Source organism: Salvelinus alpinus, chromosome 31, assembly GCF_045679555.1.
Source record: "Salvelinus alpinus chromosome 31, SLU_Salpinus.1, whole genome shotgun sequence".
NCBI lineage: Eukaryota > Metazoa > Chordata > Actinopteri > Salmoniformes > Salmonidae > Salvelinus > Salvelinus alpinus.
Genome location: NC_092116.1, coordinates 40,560,987 through 40,575,253, shown reverse-complemented (window position 1 = coordinate 40,575,253; position 14,267 = coordinate 40,560,987).

Genomic DNA, 14,267 nt, shown 5'->3' with positions numbered 1-14,267 from the left:
GCCACGAGCCATTAGAGCCGCCCGTCTGTCCCGAGCCGTTAGAGCCGTCCGTCAGTCAGGAGCCGCTAGAGCCGTCCGTCAGTCAGGAGCCGCCAGAGACGCCAGCCAGTCAGGAGCTGCCAGAGACGCCAGCCAGTCAGGAGCTGCCAGAGACGCCAGCCAGTCAGGAGCTGCCAGAGACGCCAGCCAGTCAGGAGCTGCCAGAGACGCCAGCCAGTCAGGAGCTGCCAGAGACGCCAGCCAGTCAGGCGCTGCCAGAGACGCCAGCCAGTCAGGAGCTGTCAGAGCTGCCCTACAGTCATGAGCTGCCCTACAGTCATGAGCTGCCCTACAGTCATGAGCTGCCCTACAGTCATGAGCTGCCCTACAGTCATGAGCTGCCCTACAGTCATGAGCTGCCCTACAGTCATGAGCTGCCCTACAGTCATGAGCTGCCCTACAGTCATGAGCTGCCTTACAGTCATGAGCTGCCCTACAGTCATGAGCTGCCCTACAGTCATGAGCTGCCCTACAGTCATGAGCTGCCCTACAGTCATGAGCTGCCCTACAGTCAGGAGCTGCCACTCAGTTCGGAGCTGCCACTCAGTTCGGAGCTGCCACCCAGCCCGGACCTGCCGGAGTCCCTCAGCCCGGACCTGCCGGAGTCCCTCAGCCCGGACCTGCCGGAGTCCCTCAGCCCGGACCTGCCGGAGTCCCTCAGCCCGGACCTGCCGGAGTCCCTCAGCCCGGACCTGCCGGAGTCCCTCAGCCAGGACCTGCCGGAGTCCCTCAGCCAGGACCTGCCGGAGTCCCTCAGCCAGGACCTGCCGGAGTCCCTCAGCCAGGACCTGCCGGAGTCCCTCAGCCAGGACCTGCCGGAGTCCCTCAGCCAGGACCTGCCGGAGTCCCTCAGCCAGGCCCTGCCAGAGTCCCTCAGCCAGGACCTGCCGCCCCTTATCCCGGTGCTGCCCCTTATCCTGGTGCCGCCCCTTATCCCGGTGCCGCCCCTTATCCCGGTGCCGCCCCTTATCCCGGTGCCGCCCCTTATCCCGGTGCCGCCCCTTATCCCGGTGCCGCCCCTTATCCCGGTGCCGCCCCTTATCCCGGTGCTGCCCCTTATCCCGGTGCTGCCCCTTATGACTATGGTGGTGTGGGGACAGCGTCCGGAGCCTGAGCCACCACCGTGGTCAGATGCCCACCCAGGCCCTCCCCTGGACTTTGTGCTGGTGCGCCCGGCGTTCCCACCTTGAGGGGGGGGTTCTGTCACGTTCCTGACCTGTTTTCTGTTGTTTTGTATGTGTGTGATGGTCAGGGCGTGAGTTTTGGGTGGGCAGTCTATGTTTTCCGTTTCTATGTTGGTTTTGGGTTGCCTGGTATGGCTCTTGATTAGAGGCAGGTGTTTTGCGTTTTCCTCTAATTGAGAGTCATATTAAGGTAGGTTGGTCTCACTGTTTGTTTGTGGGTGATTGTCGCTGTGTCTGTGTATTTTGCACCACACGGTACTGTCTCGTCTCGTTCGTTCGGTCGTTCCTGTCTGTTCATGTGTTTCCTCGTTTCATGTAAGTTCATAGTTTAGGTCTGTCTAGTTCGTTTTGTTATTTTGTTTATCATTCAAGTGTATTTCGTTTCGTGTTTTTCCGTCTTGTCAAATAAACATTATGTATTCATCACCCGCTGCACCTTGGTCTACTCACTCACCGAAAGAGAGCCGTTACAGAATCACCCACCAAACCCAGATCAAGCAGCGGGTTAACGGACAGCAACGACAGCAGCAGTGGGAAAAGGAGGATTGGACATGGGAAGAGATCCTGGACGGTAAAGGACCCTGGGCAGAGCCAGTGGAGTGCCGCCGCCCCAAAGCGGAGCTGGAGGCAGCGAAAGCGGAGAGGCGACGTTATGAGGAGGCAGCACGGAAGCAAGGCTGGAAGCCCGCAAGTACTACCCTAAAATTTCTTGGGGGGGGGCTAAGAGGTAGTGGGCCGAGGGCAGGTAGGAGACCTGCGCCCACTTCACAGGCTAACCGTGGAGAGCGGGAGTACGGGCAGACGCCGTGTTACGCAGTAGAGCCGAAAGAGAGCCGTTACAATATGAGATGAAGGGTATGTAAACATAAAGTGGCATAGTTTAAAGTGGCTAGTGATACATGTATTACATAAAGATGGCAAGATGCAGTAGATGATATAGAGTACAGTATATACATATACATATGAGATGAGTAATGTAATAATTTCCATCAATTCCCATTATTAAAGTGGCTGGAGTTGAGTCAGTATGTTGGCAGCGGCCACTAAATGTTAGTGGTGGCTGTTTAACAGTCTAATGGCCTTGAGATAGAAGCTGTTTTTCAGTCTCTCGGTCCCTGCTTTGATGCACCTGTACTGACCTCGCCTTCTGGGTGATAGCGGGGTGAACAGGCAGTGGCTCGGGTGGTTGTTGTCCTTGATGATCTTTATGGCCTTCCTGTGACATCGGGTGGTGTAGGTAGTTTGTCCCCGGTGATGCGTTGTGCAGACCTCACTACCCTCTGGAGAGCCTTACGGTTGTGGGCGGAGCAGTTGCCGTACCAGGCGGTGATACAGCCCGACAGGATGCTCTCGATTGTGCATCTGTAGAAGTTTGTGAGTGCTTTTGGTGACAAGCCGAATTTCTTCAGCCTCCTGAGGTTGAAGAGGCGCTGCTGCGCCTTCTTCACAATGCTGTCTGTGTGGGTGGACCAATTCAGTTTGTCCGTGATGTGTACACCGAGGAACTTAAAACTTTCCACCTTCTCCACTACTGTCCCGTCGATGTGGATAGGGGGGTGCTCCCTCTGCTGTTTCCTGAAGTCCACGATCATCTCCTTTGTTTTGTTGACGTTGAATGTGAGGTTATTTTCCTGACACCACACTCCGAGGGTCCTCACCTCCTCCCTGTAGGCTGTCTCGTCGTTGTTGGTAATCAAGCCTACCACTGTAGTGTCGTCCGCAAACTTGATGATTGAGTTGGAGGCGTACATGGCCACGCAGTCGTGGGTGAACAGGGAGTACAGGAGAGGGCTCAGAACGCACACTTGTGGGGCCCCAGTGTTGAGGATTAGCGGAGTGAAGATGTTGTTACCTATCCTCACCACCTGGGGGCGGCCCATCAGAAAGTCCAGGACCCAGTTGCACAGGACGGGGTCGAGACCCAGGGTCTTGAGCTTGATGACGAGTTTGGAGGGTACTATGGTGTTAAATGCTGAGCTGTAGTCGATGAACAGCATTCTCACATAGGTATTCCTCTTGTCCAGATGGGTTAGGGCAGTGTGCAGTGTGGTTGTGATTGCGTCGTCTGTGGACCTATTGGGTCGGTAAGCAAATTGGAGTGGGTCTAGGGTGTCTGGTAGGGTGGAGGTGATATGGTCCTTGACTAGTCTCTCAAAGCACTTCATGATGACGGAAGTGAGTGCTACGGGGCGGTAGTCGTTTAGCTCAGTTACCTTTGCTTTCTTAGGAACAGGAACAATGGTGGCCCTCTTGAAGCATGTGGGAACAGCAGACTGGGATAAGGATTGATTGAATATGTCCTTAAACACACCAGCCAGCTGGTCTGCGTATGCTCTGAGGACGCGGCTGGGAATGCCGTCTGGGCCTGCAGCCTTTCGAGGGTTAACACGTTTAAATGTTTTACTCACCTCGGCTGCAGTGAAGGAGAGCCCGCAGGTTTTGGTAGCGGACCGTGTCAGTGGCACTGTATTGTCCTCAAAGCGAGCAAAAAAGTTATTTAGTCTGTCTGGGAGCAAGACATCCTGGTCCGCGACGGGGCAGGTTTTCTTTTTGTAATCCGTGATTGACTGTAGACCTTGCCACATACCTCTTGTGTCTGAGCTGTTGAATTGTGACTCTACTTTTTCTCTATACTGGGACTTAGCTTGTTTGATTGCCTTGCGGAGGGAATAGCTACACTGTTTGTATTCGGTCATGTTTCCGGTCACCTTGCCCTGGTTAAAAGCAGTGGTTCGCGCTTTTCAGTTTCACGCGAATGCTGCCATCAATCCACGGTTTCTGGTTTGGGAATGTTTTAATCGTTGCTGTGGGTACGACATTGTCAATGCACTTTCTAATGAACTCGCTCACCGAATCAGCATATTCGTCAATGTTGTTGTTGGACGCAATGCGGAACATATCCCAATCCACGTAATCGAAGCAGTCTTGAAGCGTGGAATCAGATTGGTCGGACCAGCGTTGAACAGACCTGAGCGCGGGAGCCTGCAGTTTTAGTTTCTGTTTGTAGGCTGGAAGCAACAAAATGGAGTAAAATGGTAGCCTAGTGGTGAGAGCATTGGACTAGTAACTTAAAGTTTGCAAGATTGAATCCCCGAGCTGAGAAGGTACAACTCTTTCGTTCTGCCCCTGAACAAGGCAGTTAACCCACTGTTCCTAGGCCGTCATTGTAAATAAGAATTTGTTTTTAACTGACTTGCCTAGTTAAATAAAGGTAAAAAAGAGACAGACAGACAGGGAGACACACACAGAGAGAGACAGACAGAGAGCGAGTGCGAGGTCTGGGGTCCGCTCACCAACCAAGAATTAACAAAATGGGACAAACATCAAATTGAGACTCTGCATGCAGAATTCTGCAAAAAACATCCTCTGTGTACAACGTAAAACAACAAATAATGCACGCAGATCAGAATTAGGCCAATTCACAGGCCTCTTTTCAAAAAATTTCAAAATCCAGAAAAGAGACGTTAAATTCTACAACCACCTTAAAAGGAAGCAATTCTCAAACCTTCCCTAACAAAGCCATCACCTTCAGAGAGAATAACCTAGAGAAGAGTCCCCTAAGCAAGCTGTCCCTGGGGCTCTGTTCACAAACACAAACAGACCCCACTGATCCCCAGGACAGCAACACAATTAGACCCAACCTAATATTAAGGAAAGCTTTGACTATGTACAGACTTGTGAGCATAACCTTGCTATTGAGAAAGACTGTCTTCTCTGTGCCATTGAGGTGCACTACAACCCATATTGATGTTTATTTATTTTCACTAACCATTTGCATATAAAATGACATTTGAAATGTCTTTATTCTTTTTTAACTCCTGTGAGTGTAATGTTTATTGTACATTTGTTATTGTTTATTTCACTTTTGTTTGTCTATTTCACTTGCTTTGGCAATGTAAACATATGGTTCAACAAAGCCCCTTTAATTAAATTAAATTGAGCAGATGAGTTCTTGAATTTTTCAACATGTGTTTACAAAAAAATTGATTTAAAGTTCGATAAACTTGCTCTGACAAACCAACGACCAGCAAATGAAGCACAACAGAAACCTAAAAACACCATCCAACCTGAACCTGGAACTGATTGAGTAATGTTTAGTCTGAAGTTACTTTTAAAATCCAAGAAGAATACTACATTACAATGATACATTTTACGTGTAAACTTAAATGTTTGATTACCAAATAATTTTTGTATGTTTTCTGTAGTTATGTAGTTGAAAATGTATCAATTGACCAATTGACCAATTCGTCAGACTTGATACAACATTTTGTGCAGTAATGTATCCTTTGACTCTCTATGTCCCCTATCCTCCAGGCCGGCTCGGTCCTCCCCTCCTGCTCCGTGGCTCGACGACTCATTGCGAGCTCACAGAACAGGGCTCCGGGCAGCCGAGCGGAAATGGAGGAAAACTCGCCTTCCTGCGGACCTGGCATCCTTTCACTCCCTCCTCTCTACATTTTCCTCTTCTGTCTCTGCTGCTAAAGCCACTTTCTACCACTCTAAATTCCAAGCATCTGCCTCTAACCCTAGGAAGCTCTTTGCCACCTTCTCCTCCCTCCTGAATCCTCCCCCCCCCCCCCCCCCTCCCTCTCTGCAGATGACTTCGTCAACCATTTTGAAAAGAAGGTCGACGACATCCGATCCTCGTTTGCTAAGTCAAACGACACCGCTGGTTCTGCTCACACTGCCCTACCCTGTGCTCTGACCTCTTTCTCCCCTCTCTCTCCAGATGAAATCTCGCGTCTTGTGACGGCCGGCCGCCCAACAACCTGCCCGCTTGACCCTATCCCCTCCTCTCTTCTCCAGACCATTTCCGGAGACCTTCTCCCTGACCTCACCTCGCTCATCAACTCATCCTTGACCACTGGCTACGTCCCTTCCGTCTTCAAGAGAGCGAGAGTTGCACCCCTTCTGAAAAAACCTACACTCGATCCCTCCGATGTCAACAACTACAGACCAGTATCCCTTCTTTCTTTTCTCTCCAAAACTCTTGAACGTGCCGTCCTTGGCCAGCTCTCCTGCTATCTCTCTCAGAATGACCTTCTTGATCCAAATCAGTCAGGTTTCAAGACTAGTCATTCAACTGAGACTGCTCTTCTCTGTATCACGGAGGCGCTCCGCACTGCTAAAGCTAACTCTCTCTCCTCTGCTCTCATCCTTCTAGACCTATCGGCTGCCTTCGATACTGTGAACCATCAGATCCTCCTCTCCACCCTCTCCGAGTTGGGCATCTCCGGCACGGCCCACGCTTGGATTGCGTCCTACCTGACAGGTCGCTCCTACCAGGTGGCGTGGCGAGAATCTGTCTCCTCACCACGTGCTCTCACCACTGGTGTCCCCCAGGGCTCTGTTCTAGGCCCTCTCCTATTCTCGCTATACACCAAGTCACTTGGCTCTGTCATAACCTCACATGGTCTCTCCTATCATTGCTATGCAGACGACACACAATTAATCTTCTCCTTTCCCCCTTCTGATAACTAGGTGGCGAATCGCATCTCTGCATGTCTGGCAGACATATCAGTGTGGATGACGGATCACCACCTCAAGCTGAACCTCGGCAAGACGGAGCTGCTCTTCCTCCCGGGGAAGGACTGCCCGTTCCATGATCTCGCCATCACGGTTGACAACTCCATTGTGTCCTCCTCCCAGAGCGCTAAGAACCTTGGCGTGATCCTGGACAACACCCTGTCGTTCTCAACTAACATCAAGGCGGTGGCCCGTTCCTGTAGGTTCATGCTCTACAACATCCGCAGAGTACGACCCTGCCTCACACAGGAAGCGGCGCAGGTCCTAATCCAGGCACTTGTCATCTCCCGTCTGGATTACTGCAACTCGCTGTTGGCTGGGCTCCCTGCCTGTGCCATTAAATCCCTACAACTCATCCAGAACGCCGCAGCCCGTCTGGTGTTCAACCTTCCCAAGTTCTCTCACGTCACCCCGCTCCTCCTCTCTCTCCACTGGCTTCCAGTTGAAGCTCGCATCCGCTACAAGACCATGGTGCTTGCCTACGGAGCTGTGAGGGGAACGGCACCTCCGTACCTTCAGGCTCTGATCAGGCCCTACACCCAAACAAGGGCACTGCGTTCATCCACCTCTGGCCTGCTCGCCTCCCTACCACTGAGGAAGTACAGTTCCCGCTCAGCCCAGTCAAAACTGTTCGCTGCTCTGGCACCCCAATGGTGGAACAAACTCCCTCACGACGCCAGGACAGCGGAGTCAATCACCACCTTCCGGAGACACCTGAAACCCCACCTCTTTAAGGAATACCTAGGATAGGATAAAGTAATCCTTCTGACCCCCCCCCCCCCCCTTTAAAAGATTTAGATGCACTATTGTAAAGTGGCTGTTCCACTGGATATCTTAAGGTGAATGCACCAATTTGTAAGTCGCTCTGGATAAGAGCGTCTGCTAAATGACTTAAATGTAAATGTAAAATGTAATGCAATGCTTCATTGGATCAGTCTGATACACATGCACATACACTGCTGCCATCTGGTGGCAAAAAATATAAATTGCGCATAACCTGGAACATTACATTTTTGCCATTCTCTTGCATTTCAAAGATGATGTTAAAAAAAACAATTTAAATGCATGTTTTTTTGTTTGTATTATCTTTTACCAGATCTAATGTGTTATATTCTCCTACATTAATTAACATTTCCACAAACTTCAAAGTGTTTCCTTTAACATGCTATCAAGAATATGCATATCCTTGCTTCAGATCCTGAGCTACAGGCAGTTAGATTTGGGTATGTCATTTCAGGCGGAAATTGATAAAAAGGGTTCCGATCCTTAATGACCAAAAAATTGACAGCTATGCCTCTTCAGAGATAGATGGGAGGGGTTGAGTGTACTTGAAACAAACAAAAGATACAAATTGTAAAATATAGAGTGTCCGTAAAATGTATATAGTATGTAGTATCTAGTCCAAGTCATGTGACTCTAGTCCACACCTCTGGTATGTAAAGCTGTAAGGAGAAGCCTAGGTGTTGTTGTCCATTAGTGGAGGGGAGGTCAGGTTAGGGGAAAATAATAAAGAAAAATATACAACAAAAATATATGTGGGGGATTGAAAATGATGCGCATATTGACAGAAGCCACATTCTATCTGCAATATTGAAGCTGCGAAACAGAAGAACACACTGAGTGTGAAACTGCTCAAGGGCACTTTGACACAACACCCCATATAGCACTGGGGAGGCTGTGAAACTCTCCTGCACTTTGACACCTCTCACTTCACGCCTCAGTGCTAATAGAAGTTGCAACCAGATCTGTTCTGTCCTAGCAAGCTTGGTAGCATTAACTTAGTATTCAGTCCTTATAAGATAAAATATATTATTTATCCCAGGAATGTCACAAATTATGCATAATTAGGTTCCTTACAGAAAAGACACCAACCTTCTAACATCTAGGTGTCCGGGTTGGTGTGGAGCCAGACACAGCAGGGGTTCAAACTGTAGAACCCAGTTCCTATCTAGATGTCCGGGTGGGTGTGGAGCCAGACACAGCAGGGGTTCAAACTGTAGAACCCAGTTCCCATCTAGATGTCCGGGTTGGTGTGGAGCCAGACACAGCAGGGGTTCAAACTGTAGAACCCAGTTCCTATCTAGATGTCCGGGTGGGTGTGGAGCCAGACCCCAGCAGGGGTTCAAACTGTAGAATCCAGTTCCTATCTAGATGTCCGGGTTGGAGTGGAGCCAGACACAGCAGGGGTTCATACTGTAGAACCCAGTTCCTATCTAGATGTCAGGGTTGGTGTGGAGCCAGACACAGCAGGGGTTCATACTGTAGAACCCAGTTCCTATCTAGATGGCAGGGTTGGTGTGGAGCCAGACACAGCAGGGGTTCAAACTGTAGAATCCAGTTCCTATCTAGATGTCCGGGTTGGTGTGGAGCCAGACACAGCAGGGGTTCAAACTGTAGAACCCAGTTCCTATCTAGATGTCCGGGTTGGTGTGGAGCCAGACACAGCAGGGGTTCAAACTGTAGAACCCAGTTCCTATCTAGATGTCCGGGTTGGTGTGGAGCCAGACACAGCAGGGGTTCAAACTGTAGAACCCAGTTCCTATCTAGATGTCCGGGTTGGTGTGGAGCCAGAGACAGCAGGGGTTCAAACTGTAGAACCCAGTTCCTATCTAGATGTCCGGGTTGGTGTGGAGCCAGACACAGCAGGGGTTCAAACTGTGGAATCCAGTTCCTATCTAGATGTCCGGGTTGGTGTGGAGCCAGAGACAGCAGGGGTTCATACTGTAGAACACAGTTCCTATCTAGATGGCAGGGTGGGTGTGGAGCCAGAGACAGCAGGGGTTCATACTGTAGAACCCAGTTCCTATCTAGATGTCCGGGTTGGTGTGGAGCCAGACACAGCAGGGGTTCAAACTGTAGAACCCAGTTCCTACATTTGAATATAAAACTTGATTTATCAAACAAAACTATGCTACATTTTATCTCTGGGACCCCCAGGATGACAAATCAGAGCCAGATTACTGAATGTAAGTACATTATCATTTATTATTTATTTTGTTGTTGTGCACTCTCCTCAAACAATAGCATGGTATTCTTTCGCTGTAATAGCTACTGTAAATTGGACAGTGCAGTTAGATTAACAAGAATTGAAGCTTTCTGCACATATAAGATATGTCTATGTCTTGGAAAGTTGGCATTATCACATATTGAGAAATCTATGATCCCGTAGAGGTTAAATGAAACTGGTATAGTTTTTTATTAATCACAATTTTTCTTACCAATTTTGGTCTTTAATGCCGACAGACAAGTTCCTTACTTTTTAACCCTTCCACTTGCCTCTTCCATTTTTGCGGTTAGTTGGCTGTAATTTTGAGTAAAGCAGCCATTTCCATATATTTTTGTTAGCTGCATGTGTACCAGAACCAGTCAAACGTTTGGATAAACTCATTCCAGGGTTTTTCTTTATTTTTACTATCTTCGACATTGTAGAATAACAGTAAAAACATCAAAACTATGAAATAACAAATACGGAAACCAAAAACTGTAAAACAAATCAAAATATATTTTATATCTTCAAAGTAGTCACCCTTTGCCTTGATGATAGCTTTGCATTCTCTGAACCAGCTTCATGAGGTAGTCACTTGGAATGCTTTTCCAAAAGTCTTGAAGGAGTTCCCACATATGCTGAGCACTTGTAGGCTGCTTTTCCATCACTCTGCGGTCCAACTCATGCCGAACACTCTCAATTCGTTTGCGATCGGGTGATTGTGGAGGCCAGGTCATCTGATGCAGCACTCCATTACTCTCCTTCTTGGTCAAATAGCCCTTACACAGCCTGGAGGTGTGTTGGGTCATTGTCCTGTTGAAAAACAAATGATAACAAATGATAGTCCCACTAAGCCCAAACCAGATGGGAAGGCAAATCAATGAAAAATGCTGTGGTAGCAATGATGGTTAAGTGTGCCTTGAATTCTAAATAAATCACTGACAGTGTCACCAGCAAAGCACCCTCACACCATTACACCTCCTCCTCCATGCTTCACGGTGGGAACCACACATGCGGAGATAATCCGTTCACCTACTCTGCATCTCACAGACACAACATGTGGAACCAAAGGCTCAAATTTGGACTCATCAGACCAAAGGACAGATTTCCACCGATGTAATGTCCATTGCTTGTGTTTCTTGGCCCAAGCAAAAAAGGTTCCAAATGGTTCCAGGTAAAACCCTTTTGGGTTCCATGTAGAACACTCTGTGAAAATGGTTCTAAAAGGGTTCTACCTGGAACAAAAATGAGTTCTTCAAAGGGATCTCATATGGGGACAAGAAGAAGAACCATTTTTTCTAAGAGTGTTGAGGTCTGAAGTGAGTTGTTCTGTTGGCTTCTCTGGGGCCAGCTCTCTCTCTAGTTCCTGAAGCCATAGAAAGTTAGTTGGAATTTCAGTTTAGTCCAACTGAAAAGACAGAACAAATAATGCAACAGATACTGTGGCTAAACTCAAATACACTAATTGACCAATCTTTGTAAATTATATCATAAATAGGACTTGTAGAGTTATGTCACTAATGCAGCTAACACAGACATATGGAAATGTCTGCTCTACCCAAAACTACAACCAATTAATTGCAGCATTACCACAAAAAAGGAAGAGGCAAGTAGAAGGGGGAAAAAGTAAGGAACTTGTCTGTCGGCCCTATATTAAAGACCAACATTTGTTAAAGAAAATTGTGATAAATAAAAATATATACCAGTTAATTTTAAGGACCAAAAAATTGACAGTTGTGCCATATACATTGCAAAATAGTTGGGAAGAGATTTCCGATGTACCGATTCCATGGCACATGGTTTATGAATTGACACCCAAAAATAATTTTTCAATTTATATTATTATACAAAATTCTTGCAACCAATAGAATGTTATATATGTGGGGGATACAATCTTCCCAGCATAATTTACTGTGAGGAGGCAGATTCATTACATAATTTATGTTGGTACTGTCCATATGGAGCTCGGTTTGGGTCACAGGTCCAGGAATGGCTGAAGAATTGCAACATTTACATCCTGCAGATAGGGTGATTTGTCCATCAATAATATTATAATTATGTTAGCATACATTTTTATCAGAAGACAATGTGAGGTTCCCCCATCCTTAATGTATAGTCTGTAGAAGCTATGAGAATAGAAAGGTTCAGTACTATTGTGAAGCATCACAGCACAGTTGAAAAATATATCGCAAATAGAAATCCAATGTGGATGGTGAGGGGTTGAATGGAGCTGAAGGGTGGGACTAATAACAAGATAACCAATGAAACATACAGGGTCTGTAAAATGTATATAGGTTCAGAGATTTTGCGAAATAACATAGTTACAAATATATGGCAAGTAGAAATCAAACTAGATGGACAACAGAAATAGAGGAAGGACAGGACTGTTTACAGACAGATTATTTCACTTATAATTCACTGCATCACAATTCTAGTGGGTCAGAAGTTTACATACACTAAGTTGACTGTGCCTTTAAACAGCTTGGAAAATTCCAGAAAATGGTGTTATGGCGTTAGAAGCTTCTGATAGGCTAATTGACATCATCTGAGTCAATTGGAGGTGTACCTGTGGATGTATTTCAAGGCCTACCTTCAAACTCACTACCTCTTTGCTTGACATCATGGGGAAATCAAAAGAAAATTAGCCAAGACCTCAGACAATAAATTGTAGACCTCCACAAGTCTGGTTCATCCTTGGGAGCAATTTCCAAATGCCTGAAGGTACCATGTTCATCTGTACAAACAATAGTACGCAAGTATAAACACCATGGGACCACGCTGTCGTCATACCGCTCAGGAAAGAGACGCGTTCTGTCTCCTAGAGATGAACGTACTTTGGTGCAAAAAGTGCAAATCAATCCCAGAACAACAGCAAAGGACCTTGTGAAGATGCTGGAGGAAACAGGTACAAAATTATCTATATCCACAGTAAAACGAGTCCTATATCGATATAACCTGAAAACCGCTCAGCAAGGAAGAAGCCACTGCTCCAAAACCGCCATAAAAAAGCCAGACTACGGTTTGCAACTGTATATGGGGACAAAGATCGTACTTTTTGGAGAAATGTTCTCTGGTCTGATGAAACAAAAATAGAACTGTTTGGCCATAATGACCATCGTTATGTTTGGAGGAAAAAGGGTGAGGCTTGCAAGCCAAAGAACACCATCCCAACCGTGAAGCACGGGGGTGGCAGCATCATGTTGTGGGGGTGCTTTGCTGCAGGAGGGACTGGTGCACTTCACAAAATAGATGGCATCATGAGTCAGGAAAAGTATGTGGATATATTGAAGCAACATCTCAGACATCAGTCAGGAAGTTAAAGCTTGGTCACAAATGTGTCTTCCAAATGGACATTGACCCCAAGCATACTTCCAAAGTTGTGGCAAAATGGCATAAGGATAACAAAGTCAAGGTTTTGGAGTGGCCATCACAAAGCCCTGACCTCAAGCCTGAAGAACATGTGTGGGCCGAACTGAAAAAGTGTGTGCTAGCAAGGAGGCCTACAAACCTGACTAATTTACACCAGCTCTGTCAGGAGAAATGTGACAAAATTCACCCAATTTATTGTGGGAAGCTTGTGGAAGGCTACCTGAAACGTTTGACCCAAGTTAAACAATTGAAAGGCAATGCTACCAAATACTAATTGAGTGTATGTAAACTTCTGACCCACTGGGAATGTGATGAAAGAAATAAAAGCAGAAATAAATAATTCTCTCTACTATTATTCTGACATGTCACATTCTTAAAATAAAGTGGTGATCCTAACTGAACTAAAACAGTGTATTTTTACTGGGATTAAATGTCAGGAATTGTGAACAACTGAGTTAAATCTATTTGGCTAAGGTGTATGTAACCTTCTGTCTTCATATATCAATATATATATCAATATATATATATTTACCCCCAAAAAATATATGAGGGATTGGAAATTATTTAGACAATTACATTGATGGAAGCGACAATCTATCCCCAATATTAAAGCTGATCCTAACCTAAAAAAAAATACTCCCCAAAAATGATATCCGATCATCTTGCCTACTGAGAAAGGTCGGAGCTGAGGTCCTTGCCAGTACTTCATCGGCAGTATGTGACTGATACTTCCAACTCTGATCGGTGGACGGAGGGTCTGGATGATGTGTTCCCTGCGCTGAATGTTAGTGCTGCGGCCGGGGCATTCGAGGAGGACGTGGGGATGCTGCTTTCCTTCCTTACCCCGGAGCTGGGGGAGTTCAAGGAGGAAAGAAGGACATGTACATAATGTGTGTAAAAGTGTCCCGTGCTTCTTCCCTTGAAGGGGTAAAATTGACGAGGTGAGCGGATGTGTTTGGTCCAGGTGCCTCCCCAAAAGGCTGGTGGCGGTCATTATACAAACTGCCTATTTAATAGAGGACAGCTGACCTCCAATGGAGGATAATACATGGAGCCATAGACACCAATATGCATCTGGTACACCTGGATCCTACTGTTGGGGAGGGGTGTCCATTCTGTGCTGAGTCTGAAACTCTGGCACATTTGTTCTTACAGTGTCCCAG